Raw genomic sequence first — 16,454 nt, forward strand, 5'->3', positions numbered from 1 at the left:
TAAAAAAATCTGGGCACTACGAGTTTAAAGTCGACCTATTTTGAGAATAAAGTTGTATCTTAATTTATTAGATTAAAAATAATAATATTTCAAGATTAAAGTTGTAATATTTCGAGAATAAGTCCCGATTTTATGATGATAAAGTTGTAATTTTATGAGAATAAAGTCGTATCTTAATAATAAAAAAAAAAAAGTCGTAATTTATTAGATTGAAATAATATTACAACGTTGATCTCGAAATTAAAGTCACAATATTGACAATAAAGTCGTAATTTTATTAGAATAAAATAGAAATACAGACAGGGTCTTACTACATGTAATGAGATGATACTTCTCTTTAGGTTTCACACATGACAAAATACTGAACCTTTTGGCCCAGCATCACTACACTGTTATCAGTTTAGGGATTTAAAAGCGACTTTGTTCCGCAAAAGAACCAGACTGATTTGGAGCATAGCCTCTTTGGTGGGGGAAGAACTGGCTGGAAGTGGTTGGTTTTTAAAGGTCTATTGGTGTTAATAGTGTTCACTTCTACAGGAAATTCTGAATTTACGTGTTTTTAAAGATACAGCATTATTCTCATAAGATTACGACTCTATTCTCTAAATATTAGGACTTTAATCTTGTAGTGCTTCGATTTTTATTTTAATATGGCAAAGTAATCTGACAACTGTTTAGTCCTTTAAAAGAAACTTACTTACTGATCACTTAATTCTGTGGCAACTGGTGTTGCCTATATAATGCATTAGATTTTATATATCGCTTTATCATAGACACTCAATGCACTTTACATTGATGTGCATTATTCTTTCACTCCACACACAGTGGTGGTAAGCTACTATTGTAGCCACAGCTGCCCTGAGGCAGACTGACAGAAGCGAGGCTGTCACAGTGCGCCATCGGTCCCTCCGACCACCACCAACACTCACTCACACACCACATTCACACATTCATTGCCCAAGGACACAATGACTAGAGCGGGATTCAACCCCCAACCCTTCGGTTATTGACGACCCACTCTACCACTGAACCGAACCGCAGACGCCCCTAAATCAAGCTATACACTATATTCACTAGTTGGAATTACATTTTTAACAGTAACATCAACAAAGTAGCTATTGATGAACTATTACATGGGAAAAAACAGTTTCATAAAAACAATATTTCTTGACTTCACTTAACGTTGATACTTAAAAAAAAATATGTATGTCACACTTGAGTTGTCCTCATGTTGAAAATGTGATTTGTCGCATATGTGAGGAAAATTACATAGATAACTTACAGTGATTTGGATAACTTAATCTGATCATCACTGGTTTGGAAATAATAATGCAATAGTTTATATATATATATATATATATATATATATATATATATATATATATATATATATATATATATATATATATATAAAAGAAAGGAGTTTAAATGCTTTTTAAAATCACGAAACAGCTCATTTAAAATCAAACGGATGATACATTCAGCCTGCATTACTAGCAGTAAAAGGTAATAAATGTAACGTAGTGAATTGTAGTGAATATTGTTTCGATTCCCTATGGTTTTGTTGTTGTTGTTGTTGTTGTTTGTTTGTTTTGCAGTAAAATGCTTTTGATCAGTATTTTACCAATGACTTTTTTGAGAATCAGTTGTCTGATGTTACAACAGCACTCTAATGCACATATCTTATTACTAGTGGTGGGACTCGGTTAAAAAACAATCTAATTGTTCTGTCAAACTGCCTGTGAGCTGCCTTTCACCCTCCTGCTAAGCAGGGGAGGGGCCTTGTGGAAGCCCCTCCCACATGTGAGTGTGCACACCTGATTCTTTTTAAGCACAAACCAGCCACTGTGGGAGCATGGAGGCAATGGCAATGCATGCCTCAGAGAAGAAAGTTCTGTTTCCTCAGCTGGGACTAAACTTTGTGCAAAAACTCTTATTATGAATGGATGGGCAGCTGGTAAGCACCTACATAACCACAAGCATAAAAAACTTCTGTTAGGTGGACAATTCATTTAAAATGGACAGGAAACGGATTGACATTGTTTGGATTGAAAAATTAAGTTGAATGCATTTTTTTCTTCTTAATTTATTTATAAAGTTTAGCAATTTATTTACTGTTTACTGGCAAATGCAAGGATTATTATTGAGTTTGATGCTTGTTTAATTTAATGGGTTATCATGTTTATTTCCAGTGCCATGTTAACTGCAGAGATAAAAGTACTAAGTTAACTTACTACTAACAATCTGATTTTGTTAAAGAATTTAGTTAAAAAGGGTGAAAAGCTAAATTTGATTTCAACCAACAAATGGTTGTCTAATTGGTTTTGTACTGTTTATTTTCTTTTTGAGGTTTTTCACCTGAACTGATGTTCCGACCCACAAAAATTACGAAATAAAAAGAAAAAGGAAAAGTAATTGAAGGTCTGGTTCATTGAGTGAAGTCCAGGAATCCCCATCCAATAAAGAGCAGTTCCCTCAAGTCAGGAACAGCACAAAAATTGAGATTGACTTGACAGTGAAAAACCAGTAAATACTGGATAAGAACCAGAATAAGTTGTGGTGAATCTGCAAGGTCCAGAGGGAAGAAAACTTCAAGTACTGGCCTGAGAGCAGTGAGACCTAAAATGGCAGCCTCTATAAATTTGCAGCAACTAAAAGCCAGCCGAACATCTGCAAAACGTCAATTCTCCCGATTGGCAAATAATATGACCAGAATGCACACTTTGATGTCCGAGGAGGAGCTCAAAGACAGTTTCACAAAACTCACACTAGAGACAAACAAAGTCATTGAAGCTAATGATGATGTCGAAGCCCAGTACATGGCAGAAAATGAATCTGAGCGGAACGAAGAAGCGCTAGATGAGGCGCAAAAAGCCGACTTAGAGAAAACTGCAACTGAGTGTGAAAAGAAACTAAAAGAGCTGAAAGACTTAATTCAGAGTACATTGTGGGCCAACTATGGAGAAGATGAGCTGACGCTGGCAGTGCAGACAGCAGAGACCGAGGCAGAACGTGTGATGACCATTGAACCCAGTGAAGACAAAGAAGCCTTTGATTTCATGGTTGAGCATCTCAAGAGCATGGTGGAGACTGCAAAGAAGTCACAAATAAAGTGGAAATGCTGGGCGCCCCCTGCAGAGCATAAGGAGTTTCATGGTCGAATCAGAAAACTTGAGGTTATCCTCCCCAAGCTCACATCAAGGAAGGCAGACTTCATTCGAGCAAAGGCCAGAAAAGAGTCATCAAGATTGATGGATGCATCTTTGGTCAACTACTCAACCCCAATCATCAGACTAAAACCAGCATCCCTGCCCAAATTTACTGGAGTTAGACGTGAGTTCTATCGCTGGAGGAGGGACTGGGAGTCACTCCAAGCTCAAGGTGAACCATCGGGGTCAAGAGAAATAAAGAAATTCCAGCTCATCGACAGCATTGATGAAAAAGTTATAAAAGATCTTCGCCTCTCAAGTCACAACACCGCAGATGACATATTTCGTGTCATGGAAAACCGTTTTGGTAATAAAACAAGTATTGCTATTGAGATTGTGGAAGAAATCCAAAGTACCCCGGTTATTAGATCTCATCAACCAAAGAAAATAATTGAGCTCATACAGACAGTTGAGAAAGCCCTCTCAGACCTGAGTGACCTTGATGAAGTTGGTGCAATAAAAAATCCACTTGTCATCAGGTCTATTGAAAGTAAGCTCCCTGATGTGCTAAAGAAGGAGTGGCTTCTTCATGCAGCAGAAAAAGGCAATGCCCTAACTCAAGCACGAAGGTTTGACTATCTCCTCACTTTCCTTAAGAGCCAGGAAGTCATTTATGAACAGCTGGATCAGTTAAGTGACGAGCCACCCAAGTCTAGGCCCGAACAAAGACAAGCCCGAACCAGGGCCTCAAACCAAGCCAGCAGCCAATCATTGGGATGTGTGGTCTGTGGAGAAGGAGGGCATAGAAGAAAGCTCTACTTCTGCAGAAAATTCCGCGTGCTAAAGCTGTCTGAAAAGAAGGATGCAGTGAGAAAGCTTGGAGGATGCAAAAGATGCCTTGAAGTTCATTCAGATTGTGATGGCTGTTCCAAGACTGAGTTCATCTGCAAAGATCCAAGCTGCAAGGGAAGTTCTGGGCATCACATCTATCTATGTCCAAATCGGGAGAAGGCTAAACATGGAACAGTGGGAGGAGGCAACAACCGGAAGAGTTATACAGAAGCTCAAGAAGAATTTGTTCAAAAACTTCCTCCTGAACTTGCCCAACAGTGTCGACACGTCTTTTCTAACACTGCATCAAGAAATGTACAGATCTCCAGTCGACGAAATCTCCTGGAAGAATACGGTATAGCAGAATGGCCAGTAATCATGATGCTGCTTGAGGTCACTGCAAATGCAGGTCAAAAGGTTGGAACCCTAATTGACCTTGCGTCAGACACCAACTACATCACACACAAAGCGGCAAAGCGCTTAAAGTTGAGAAGCGAAGCCATTACTCTTGTTGTCCATGGAGTTGGAGGTATGGAGGTCACAGTAAAAACAATGCGATACCTCCTAAAGATCCGTGTCCGTAATGACAAATCGACCTATAACTCCCACCAGCTAGTCTGCTATGGACTTGATGATATCGCAGACATCCACCATCCTGTCACAGCCAAGCAACTCCAGAAGTTTTTCCCAGATATCCCCCTCTTTGAATTACAAAGACCAAAAGAAGTAGACCTTCTAATTAGTCACAAGGAAGGTAGACTGGCTCCTCAGAGGGTGAGCATGGTGGGAGACCTTGTGCTATGGGACGGCCCACTTGGGAAAACAGTTGCTGGCAGCCATCCTGAGCTTTCTGAACAAACCACCATTTCAGCTCATGCATCGCAAACCCACTTTGCAAGATCAATGAGGACAGCAGCTGTAAACTACAAAGAACTTACCCACTCCTCACCTACTATCAAGCACTCATACGCTACAACCACTGCTCAAGACTTCCTTAACTGGTGGAAGTGGGATAGTATCGGCGCTGCCTGCAATCCAAAATGTGGCGGTTGTCGGTGTGGAAACTGCCAACCTGGTGGTAAGGACATGACCCTAGCAGAAGAGCGGGAATTGGAGGTCGTAAAGAGTGGTTTGACCTATATCAGTGCTGATGAACACAGTGAAAATCCCCATTGGCATGCAAGCTATCCATGGCTCGATGATCCATCCACTCTGCCAAACAATAGAAGAGGAGTGGAGGCAACCTTCCTCAGAACAGAAAGAAAGCTTGCCAAAGAACCACTATGGAAGGCAGCTTATACTGTTCAAATACATGAAATGGTTGACCGTCGTGCAGCAAAGAAACTGTCCAGAGAAGAGCTACTTACTTGGACTGGACCTCTTTGGTACATAAGCCACCTCATCGCTCCCAACCCACACTCTGTTACAACTCCGGTCAGACTTGTCTGGAATAGCAGTCAGAAATACCAAGGTCAGAGTCTTAATGATCATCTGCTAAAAGGTCCAGATGTCCTGAACCTAATCAGAGTAGTCCTCCTAAAGTTTCGCCAAGGCTCCTACGCTGCCCTAGGAGACATCAGTAAAATGTACAACTCTGTATGGCTTGAGGAGAAAGAAGTCCATTTGCACAGATTCCTATGGCGTGACTCGAAGGATGAAGAGTTGGAGGAGTTTGCTATCACCAGAGTCAACATCGGAGATAAGCCAGCAGGTTGTATAGCCCAACTCGCCATGAGAGAAACTGCAAACCTACCTCAGTTCAGCCACCTGCTAGATGAGAGGAAAGTATTACAAGAACACAGCTATGTGGATGACATTTTGACGTCCCACAATGATCTGGAGAAGCTCAAGACCATCACACAAAATGTGGAGCTGATTCTGAAAGCTGGTGGGTTCACCCTAAAACCCTGGGTCTTCTCAAGCCAAAGTAAAGGGGAAAGTAGAAAAGTTTTGCCAAAAATAGTTGTCCTGCCAAATCAGCTGAAGGACGAGGATAATAAAGCACTTGGTCTGGGCTACACAGTGGGTGAAGACAAGCTACATGTCATGGTGAAAATCAACTTCTCAAAGCGGAAGAAGAAAATGAGACTTGGGCAAGACCTTTTGCTGAAGGAAGTAAGAGATCAGACACCAGACCCACTGAACAGGCGGGAACTGCTCAGCCAAGTTGCTGGACTTTATGATCCAATTGGCTTGATGACACCTGCAAAGCAAAAGGGAGCAATTTTGGTCAGAAGGGCTTTTCAGGAGGCAAAGCCAAAGAACTGCTTTGCCAAAGACACTTGGGACCTCCCCCTGTCAGACGAGCTCCGCAGATGCGCTATCAATTTGTTTGAAGAATATGTCCAATTAGGACAAATCAAGTTCACCAGAGCCCTGACACCACTTGGGGCCATAACTGAGCCGCTTGCGGTAACCTTCTCAGACGGCAGTGAGTCTTCCTATGGTGCTGTCTTATATCTTCGATGGGGTTGCAATGGAAGCATCACAGTTAGACTCGTGGAGTCAAAAGCAAAATTGACGCCTCTCAACCAGAAGGGAGACACTGTCAAGGCAGAATTGTGTGGTGCTGTCTTCGCCAGCCGCCTGAAAAAGTACTTCGAACAACACTCGCAGATCAAAGTCAAACAGTGGTACCATTTTGTGGACAGCCAGACAGTCCTTTGTGCTATTCAACGCGAAAGTTATGGTTTTCAAACATTCTTTGCAAACAGGATCGGAGAGATCCAGAGTAGCACAAAAGTACAGGACTGGTGGTGGATCCCTGGACAAGCCAACATAGCTGACATCATCACTCGAGGGGCAGAGCCAAAAGAGTTGGCCGAGGATTCAGAGTGGCAGAAAGGGCCAAAGTTCCTGAGTCTCCCTGAAAATGAGTGGCCAATTATGTCGGCAAAAGATGTGTCTGTAGCTGCCAGAGAAGGTGTTAATCAGATACAGAAAAAATCATTTGTGGCAGTACTGACCAGAGCTCAAGCAAAGGCAATCCCACCAGAGAAAAGTCACCGGCCACCTGCTGGGGTAGCGGTGCAGAACTTACTGAATGAAAGACGATTCAGTGTCCTGTCACGTCTTCTAAAGACTGTTGCCTTGGTCTGGAGAGCAGCCAAAAAGTTTGCAGGCTCCAGCCAAATCCTAAAAACACCAAAGTGGGAGGCCATCCCGGAGGATGGAGTTATCACTGCCACAGAAAGGCAAGATGCGTTAAGAGACATTTTCCTTGCAACACAGCATGGGGTGATCTTCCCTGCCACCACAACTGACCGCTTGGTAGTTTACAGAGAGCCAGAAACTGGGTTGCTAACCTGCGGTGGAAGAATTCAAGCCTTTAAAGAAGATGGTGTCACAGTCCCACTCTTACCACCGGATGCATGGATCTCAACATTACTGGCACGGGAGGCTCATAGCAAAGGTCACGAGGGTATAGCTGCAACTCTACTGCAGATGAGGAAGACAGCCTGGATCGTTCAAGGGTGGAGAGTAGCCAAAAAAGTTGTTGAAGGCTGTGTATCTTGCAGAAAGTATAAAGTAAAAAGATGTCAACAAGTAATGGGTCACTTACCACATGAAAGATCCAGTCCCACCGCTCCCTTCGAGTTCACTGCAGTTGATCTCTTTGGACCTTACTTGGTCAAAGACGATGTCAGGAAACGAGTTACACTGAAAGTATGGGGTGTTGTTTTCAGCTGTATGGCCAGCAGAGCTATCCACACAGACCTGGTGAGCAATATGTCAACAGGGAGTTTCCTGATGGCATACCAGAGGTTTACCGCAATTAGAGGGCACCCAAGAAAGATCTGGTCTGATGCTGGGACAAATTTCGTCGGTGCAAAGCCTATTCTAAATGAACTTTACCAGTTTCTAAACCAAGAAAAAGCTGCTCTCGAAGAGACAGCTGCGAAAAATAGCACCATCTGGGAGTGGCAGATCCAGCCGGCAGATTCTCCGCACCGCAATGGGGCAGCTGAAGCGGCTGTCCGTGTTGTCAAAAAGGCACTCCAAAGCTTAGACAAAGAGAATGGACTCACTTTCAGTGAATTTCAAACTGCCTTACAGCTTGCCGCCAACCTCGCCAATGAACGTCCAATTGATGCCAGGGTGCAGAGCCGTGAAGATGTAGTACAATACGTGACTCCTAACATGCTACTCTTGGGTCGTGCCTCCCCAGGAGGCGATATCCAAACCTTTGATTTTACAAATTATTCTTACAAAAGATTAAGAGAGATGCAGTGCCAAGTCAACAAGTTCTGGAGGTCATGGAGTCAGCTGGCGGGCCCTAATCTGTTTGTGAGAAGCAAGTGGCATACCTTGCACAGGAACATTGCTGTTGGTGATATTGTGTGGATCTGTGATCAGAATGCCATGAGGGGCCAATTCAAACTTGGACGGGTGGAGAAAGTCAACCCTGATCAAAAAGGCATCGTCCGAGATGTACATGTGAAGGTGGTTCAAAGCTCCTGCGTCCCGACAACCCGACCTTCCATGGCCCGCAAACCAGTGGTCCAAAGCGGACCGAGCATCCAATCTACAATTCTACATAGAGATGTCCGGCGGCTGGTGGTTCTTCTACCAATCGAGGAACAGGATGAAGACAACGGGGAGCATCACAAAGGACTTTAATGGGCAGGTTGCAGTTGTCGATTCGTGCGGTCTTCCCAGCAGTTCCTGCATGAAGACCGAGTGGGAGGTGTTCTGTCAAACTGCCTGTGAGCTGCCTTTCACCCTCCTGCTAAGCAGGGGAGGGGCCTTGTGGAAGCCCCTCCCACATGTGAGTGTGCACACCTGATTCTTTTTAAGCACAAACCAGCCACTGTGGGAGCATGGAGGCAATGGCAATGCATGCCTCAGAGAAGAAAGTTCTGTTTCCTCAGCTGGGACTAAACTTTGTGCAAAAACTCTTATTATGAATGGATGGGCAGCTGGTAAGCACCTACATAACCACAAGCATAAAAAACTTCTGTTAGGTGGACAATTCATTTAAAATGGACAGGAAACGGATTGACATTGTTTGGATTGAAAAATTAAGTTGAATGCATTTTTTTCTTCTTAATTTATTTATAAAGTTTAGCAATTTATTTACTGTTTACTGGCAAATGCAAGGATTATTATTGAGTTTGATGCTTGTTTAATTTAATGGGTTATCATGTTTATTTCCAGTGCCATGTTAACTGCAGAGATAAAAGTACTAAGTTAACTTACTACTAACAATCTGATTTTGTTAAAGAATTTAGTTAAAAAGGGTGAAAAGCTAAATTTGATTTCAACCAACAAATGGTTGTCTAATTGGTTTTGTACTGTTTATTTTCTTTTTGAGGTTTTTCACCTGAACTGATGTTCCGACCCACAAAAATTACGAAATAAAAAGAAAAAGGAAAAGTAATTGAAGGTCTGGTTCATTGAGTGAAGTCCAGGAATCCCCATCCAATAAAGAGCAGTTCCCTCAAGTCAGGAACAGCACAAAAATTGAGATTGACTTGACACTAATTATTTATAGACTTTGTAATTAAGTAATGTTGGTATTCTAAATTAATAACAGCAATATTTGACACGAGAAACAATGTTCTTCCAATTTAAATGGATTTTGGTATATGACTGAATCAATTAAAACAATAAATGAGCTTAATCAACAATATTGTGCCTATTATTTTCATCACTGAATGCTATCATAATGTGTAAAATGAATAAAGAATATTATGAATCATTGTTCACAAAGCACAAAGCACAAACTTAAATTTAACTTTCAGGATTTTTTGTAAACTTTCTAAAACAAATTTGTTTTTGTGTATTAAAATGAAAAACAGCACTTAGTACAGAACATTCCGTAGAAGTGTCAGAATTGATTAATACCAAAGTTTGCATGAATTTGGTTGAATACGTCGTACGTTCAGATCTGAAAGTACGAAATAAATGAGGGTCAATGTTTTCACCCCCATGCTTCACAGTGGGAATGGTGTTCTTGGGATACAACTCTGCATTCTTCCCTCTCCGAACACGGCGTTTATACCAAGAAGTTCTTTTTGGGTCTAATCTGACCACATGACATTCTCCTCTGGATCATCCAGATGGCCACTGGCCACTTTTAGATGGGCGTGGATATGTGCCTGCTTAAGCAGGGGGACTTTTTGGGCACCGCATGATTTTAATCCATGACAACGTAGTGTGTTACTAATCGTATCTTTTGTTTCTGTGGTTCCAGATTTCTTGACCAGTTTCCCCCGTGTAGTTCTGTGCTGATTACTATGATCTCAAGATCATTATTACCTCAAGAGGTGAGATCTTGCATGGAGCCCCAGGTTGAGGGAGATTGTCAGTGATCTTGTATTTCTTCCACTTTTTAATACATGTAATAATAAGCTGCTTGCCTATTGTAGACTGGCTCATCCCAGTCTTTTTTTTAGGTGTCTTTTATACAGATAACGAGTTCAACCCAGGTGCCATTCATACAGGTAACAAGTGGAGGATAAAATAGCTTCTTAAAGAAAAAGTAACAGGTCTGTGAGAGCCAGAATTATTGCTTGTTTGTAGGTGCCAATTATTTATTCTATACAAGAATTTACAAATATTTTTTTTAAAAATAGTACAATATGATTTCCTGGATTTTTTTCACATTCTGTCTTTCACAGTTGAAGTGCACTTATGATGAAAATTACAGACCTTTCCCATCTTTTTAAGTAGGACATAATCGGTGGCTGACTAAATACTTCTTTGCCCCACTGTAAACCTGTCTCATTCTCCTTCAATAAATAAGGCCTTTTTAAATTAGGTATCTCTATATTTTTCTTGATTATCAATGACATTCACAAGTGTTAGGAAAACTCCATGTTCCATAATTTCCATTGAGCTGGCCCAGTCTTTGTAAAGAAAATCACATGAGACCACCTTCATTTACAGCCTTAAGCCTGATATATGTTACTGCATCAGGTCGATGCTGTAGCTACACGTAACTCTCCATGTCAACAGACCCCTACGCTGTAACCTGACATTTACCTCCCAAAAATCCTGACTGCACGTCGAGGCAATGCAGTCCGTAAGGGCCATGATTGGTCCACCCAAAACCCCACCCCCAGGCATTGCCTTTTCCAGTCAACACCGCCATATTTCAAGTTTTTGAAAGCATTGCGAAATTTGGCGGATTGAGTCAAAGAGAAAACCGAGATGGACAAAAAGTGCCAGAGTTTGATTATTTCCTTTAATGGCTGCAGCACGTCAAGCACCGCCAAACGGAGTCCAATTACAGACAAAAGGTGTGTGTTTTCTGTTGTTATTGCTACTCTGCCTCATTTGCATGTTGTCATATGTTAATATTGAATAATAAAGCACGCATTTTGAAATTGTTGTTTTCATGTCTGTGTCCAATAATACACACGTGGTTAGGTAGGTACGTAATAATCCAGGAATAAATTAAAAACAATGAGACCTAAGGATAAACAAGAACTTTTTAATGCTCCTCTTGCGGAATGGCGGCCAATTGCATAGCGATGCGTTCCCTTGACGCAGAAGTGCTGTTGGCCAATCTCTGCGTCATGTCAACGCCGTGGGTACAGCAAAACTAGATAAGTGAAGCCTGGATAGTGGGCTTCAGCTAACCAAACATTCTCCGTCTGAGAGAAGCTGGACTACGAAGCGAGAGATGAACTCGCTAATTTAAGGGATTACATGAGAGAATGAATAATCAGGGTGCCTCATTCCTAGGAAGAGTGCTGGCTGGTGGAGCCTGGAAGTTGGTGGTCCATCCGTGATATGAACAGATCATTCATTCATCAACAGCTGACTGTCCATCAGATGTAAATATATACTTTTGGTAAAGGATGTCATTGGTAAATGAAAGAATTACATTCATCCATTAATAATCTTTCTTTCAGCCATCAGATCTACTCCAACCCGGATCTTTTAACAATGGGCAGGTCATTTTCCAAGAAAACTGATTGGTCAGGAGGTAGGGATTTTGTACTCGCTCAGATCTTATCCACTTCATAATCTGGTCCCGACCAGGTTAGCTGTTCAGCCTAAATTACCATGGTAATTTAGCCTGGTAGGAAGTTAGCCACTATTGTAGTAAAGCATACAATGATTAAATCCTGGAAGTTAGCGCGATAAGTGGAAATTCTAGATTGGTAGTACAGACCCTAATTGCATGCATGTCAATTGTGGAGTAACATTCACCTCAACAATATAAATCTGTAACAGTTCTCTTTTCCTTGAAGGAACTGCTGAATCAGCATTCCTCTTTGATGCATAAAACAGGATGCAGGCAAACAGGAGGCACACCATTGAACTTTCAAAGGTGAAGTTATAAGAGGAAATAGCAGCAAGTGGCTTCTTGTTGTCTGGTACCAGAACATCAACCCAGTAGTTCAGGCTTGACAAATGCTTTAGGTATGTTTCTTTTTATAGTGTAAATAGGTGTTTATTATAACAAAATTATTGTATGAAAATAAGTATAGTACTAGATATAAGGGGTGATCATATGCGTTTATACATCCTTCTACTCCTTTTTGAACATGGACAGGCTTCACATGCAGGATTTTGTTACCATTTATTCTCACTTTGCTTTGTTTGATATTTGAAATTACTACTGTTATTATTATTATCATTTTCATTGTGGTAAATCATTATGTTGTGTATATATTTTGTTTTTACATTTAAGGGGGGTAAAGTGGTATAATTTGGTTTGAGTATATGTATTGGTGTTAATTTTTCAATGTTTTTTAAAATTTATTTTGCAGATAAAAACAGTTTGCAGTTTCTATGTCATCTTTTAGTTATTGCTATCTGACTGAATTATAATCTCAATTCAAACCGAAAAAAATGCTCAAGCTGCTTGAGTCTAATGAGGTGGTGATGCTTGTCTGGGCATGCCTGCATCATTAAGACACAACACAACAAACCCAACCATCATCCTGTCACATCAGTGACCATCAAGAACACTTCTATATATGTAAAGAGATTTGGGATTTTGTTAACAGTAAACATTAGCAATGGTAAATTATTGCATTATTAATATTAATATTGACAGTGCAAAACGTAATAACTTTCTTTTGAAGCACAAGGATGGCTTATTTGACTTAAACACAAAAGGGAAGATGCCTAGCCAAAATGGACAACCTACGCAGCATCATCATTTCCAAGATATAGGACATTAATGACATCTGCTTAACAGATGACATCTGGTCCAGCAGGGACATGAGAAGCTTTATTGGAGTGGCATATTAGCCTGCCCGTGCTTCAAGGGTAGGCACACTGGAGAAATCATCAATTCTACTGTACAATAAGTCATCAGCAGCTTCAGCTTAGAGACAACCACATACAGTATAACATGGCAGTACAGGAGCGGGAGAGCTGTGGGTTGCCACAAAGGCAGCGCCTCATAATTTTTCATAATAGCCCGGTCTCAAGCAGTAAATCCAATATGGTGGCCTTATCTCGAAAGCTGAGTTGTTAACTTCTCCAAGTTGGATTCCATCCGGCGTAGATGTTCCAAAGTAGCATCCTGCTTACTTTTGAATTTGTTTATCACGAGTGAGTGTTAAGAGCCCTGCACCATCCATCAGAAATGACGAGGAGCTGCCAAAGTAATCCGGTCTTTGCAATAGATCAGAAAACTGCCAGCTCTAATCAGCAGCATATCTGCTATCCTAATTCCAGTTATGTAGACGTCTTCCACGTCCTCAACGAAAAGGATTGACAGACATACAATCCTCCACTTATCCCAGGAATCCATCGTGTATCCGGCTGGAAAAGTTCTGGCAGGATAGGCAAACTCACCATTGCCCGTTATTTTGTCAAAAAAATTTGATCGATTGTATTAAGAGACCAGCTGATCAATTCTAAAATTTCTGGTTTTTGGATAGAGAATTAGATCTATTAGATTCTGACAAAAATACAGCACAAGCTGAAGCAGCAAGCAGGGGCAGATAAGGGAGGGAGGGAGCCAGAGAAAAAGCATCTGCCTTTGTTGAGTGGCAATCATCATGGCAACTCAGCTAACATGTTCAAGGCTTTCACTGCTATACCAGGCCTGGATGACAGCTACTGTAAGAGTGGCTGTAACTCAGAGTTTGTTGATAATGTACAGCCTATAGACACCAGTGGCCTTCTGGACTGGCTCCCACAGCACTTCCCCTGCATTGCTCACACAGTCAAGCTGGTCGTGAAAGATGCTCTTAAATAAAGACAGGAATTGATAAGAATTTAGCGATTCCAATTTCATTCTCGAAACTGCTTATCAATTCGATTCTTCAGCGATTCTCTCATTGATTCTCATTGGGTGAGGGAATAAAATAATACAAATGGATTTGTTTGCTTTAACTCTTTATTATTTTATCTTTGTCACTTTAATTTCCTGCAGGGATATCAGCTCTTTTAATCCACCAGGTAAGGCAGGTATAGATTGTTTTCACTGGATAATAATAAATACAATTTATGACACTTTGGTTACAAACATTGGAGAATATTTACAGTGCTCCTTTTGAACTTATTCCGTAAAAAAGAACATGTTAACCAAAAGTACAGCTGCACTTATCAACTGTGGTAGATTAACAATTTTTGCTCAGAAAAAATAGCTTGTTTGCCTCGTCAGGAAGGATATGTCACGACAAATTTGCGGTTGACCTCATTTGGAGATTATTTATTGCTCTGGTTGAATGATGGAGTCCAGGCGAGGCATTGATGATTTTATAAAAAAGGTTTATTATAAAATTAAATAAAAAAGGAGTAAAAAAGAAGCTTCCATCCTGAAAGAATGAAAGGCAAAAGGCTCGTGGCAGAGCAAAAAGGCAAGACCCACTCTAACTAACAGTTTCACAGCTATAGCTTTTATACAGATAACAGAAAAAGTTCCACCCTGAGGTGAGGAGAAGGAGGGAGTCAGATGCCCAACAGTGGAAAACGTTTGAGGATGATGAAGACGTGTATATTATGAGGAAGCTTGGGTGCCACTCTTATCTATCCTTGATAGTGTGTGTGTTCGTGTGTATCTGCATGTGAGTTTGAGTTTTGGCCTTCAGCAGAGACTCTGTGTTGCACTGAGTACAATACAATCTGTACTGTTTAATCTAACATGACTCAGCTCCTCAAAAAGTGCAAAGAGTAATGCACTCATCATGTATTAAAACATGACAAATTGTACACATGAACATACATTTGACGATATGATGATGAATATAATAATTGCCATAACAGATACAAGATCGTTTTGGACATTGGGTGTCTCCAGCTGTAGAGAACACCCTTTCAGATGGTGTTGAAGATGTTTGGACACAGAGATATTTCTCAGCTAAAACTGACACCATTGGCAATGTGTCACTCTTCATCCACCACCAGAGGGTGGCACTGTTTTGGTTGGGATGGGAGAAACTGTATAGTTGGACTTCTTCATCCACTCTTTGGACTATAGAGGGCCCTAAAAAATCCACGTTAACGGAATCACGGACGGAATCACGGAATCGACCAATGAGAACGGAATTTACTGGTGAATGGAGAAATGGACAGAATCGGCATGAAACGCTGTCACCGGAATATTTTTTTTATGGGGTGACTGCTCCTCAGGTTTATTCACAACCATAGTAGTCCAAGCCCCAACATGAAACAAAAACAAGAAAATGAAACTACACAGAATTAAATAAACCAAGACCCACAGAAAAACAAAAAGAGGACCACTAGGGCTAAACACAAACAAATCCTATGTCAGACTGCGATGACGGTGCCGTTGCAAGAGCTCTTCTGTGTGCCATCTGTTTAATGGTTCTATATTCATCTGTGACACACTTGCCACTGCAAAGTATGATCGTGAGGCACTTCTGAGGATTTGAGATGAAGTTTGTGGACTATCAGGTAATTCCTGAACTGGCAGCTGTATGCTCTTCTTCTGCATAGTACAGATGAGATTCTGTCCACTCAGGGAGCTCCTAACTTAGATTAGAAATTGTGCAAAAGTCTGAGGCTGTGAACGAGCTGTAATGGACACACTGAGCACTGCTATTCCGTTACTACACTGTTTAGGGAATGTACGCACATCCCGAATAAAGTCAACCACAAACATTATCTCTGCATGATCAAGCTGGTAGCGTGTCATTAAACCACTGTGGTTAAACATGTGAAGAATATCTCTTCGTCCTCTCTGTCTTTCTGCCATCTTGTCTTTTTAAGATACTCATAGGCTTCTTAAATGTCCTCCTCAGTTGTTCACCATAGAAACTTTCTTATGGCCTACCATTCTTTGTGAAATACTTTTATCTTACTAAGGGAAAATTCTGATAAAAATATTAAAATTTGAGGTATTCTAAGATTTTTCTAAGAATGACGTCAGTAAGAGTTACTTTTAGCCATAGGCTGCTTTCTGAATACGGGCACACTAACCTAGGCTATACCTTATATCATTTAAAATTTATTTTGAGGAGGGCAGTCTCTGTGCTGTGATTCACCATAAAACCAGACTGATATCTTTCAAGAACATCAAAACCACCTAAAAAGTCA

Source organism: Gouania willdenowi, chromosome 6 (genome assembly GCF_900634775.1).
Source record: "Gouania willdenowi chromosome 6, fGouWil2.1, whole genome shotgun sequence".
NCBI classification, from domain to species: Eukaryota; Metazoa; Chordata; class Actinopteri; order Blenniiformes; family Gobiesocidae; genus Gouania; species Gouania willdenowi.